We start from the raw sequence: 795 nt of genomic DNA on the forward strand, positions 1-795 counted from the left end.
TGATGCTGGGAAAGATTGAGGGCAGGAGGAGAAAGGGACAGCAGAGAATGAGATGATTAAATAGCATCACCGACTCAGTGGACATGAATCTGAGCAAACTCTGGGAGATAGTGAAGGACAGGGGAGCCCGGTATGCTGCAGTCCATGGGGTGGTAAAGAGTCAGACATGACTGCACAAGAAAACAACAGTGTTCCCCATTGGTGATAGACCTCAGTGTATTGCAAGGCACTGCCCACTCCCCTCCACTGACGCTGTTTAGGATGTTTCCCGTGCTTCACTCAGCCATTCATGCTGCCCTGACCCCCTGAACATCCATGTCCTTGTTTCTATAGTAGGGGTTCTCTAGAGTGAGGTCAATGGGCACAGTTCTGTTTTCTTTAATAAAGATGTGCTGCTGAATGTGTGTTGAGTGACTGATCGTGGGTGGTCTCAATTTTATTCTGCTGTCTCTAGAAGCCCCTAGGTTCCCGATGGCCTTAGCAGGGCAGACATCCACTTGGGCCCACAAAAGAGACATGGTTTTACCCACCAGCAGGGAAAAGAAAGCTCTACATTCTACTTTCAGAGCTTAAGAAAGACCTGAGGAAGGGACGTCCCTGGTGGTCCAGTGGCTAAGAATCTGCCCTGCAACGCAGGGGTTGCAGGTTCGATCCCTGCTTGGGGAACTAAGACCCCACATGATGTGTGACAACTAAGCCCACATGGTACAACGAGAGAGCCCGCATGCCACAACTAAAGACCTGAGACAGCCCAGTGTTTGGAAAAAGGGAGAAAGACCCGGGGAAGGAGGAAGA

The sequence above is a fragment of the Ovis aries genome, chromosome 24, assembly GCF_016772045.2.
Source record: "Ovis aries strain OAR_USU_Benz2616 breed Rambouillet chromosome 24, ARS-UI_Ramb_v3.0, whole genome shotgun sequence".
In the NCBI taxonomy this organism is placed as follows: Eukaryota; Metazoa; Chordata; class Mammalia; order Artiodactyla; family Bovidae; genus Ovis; species Ovis aries.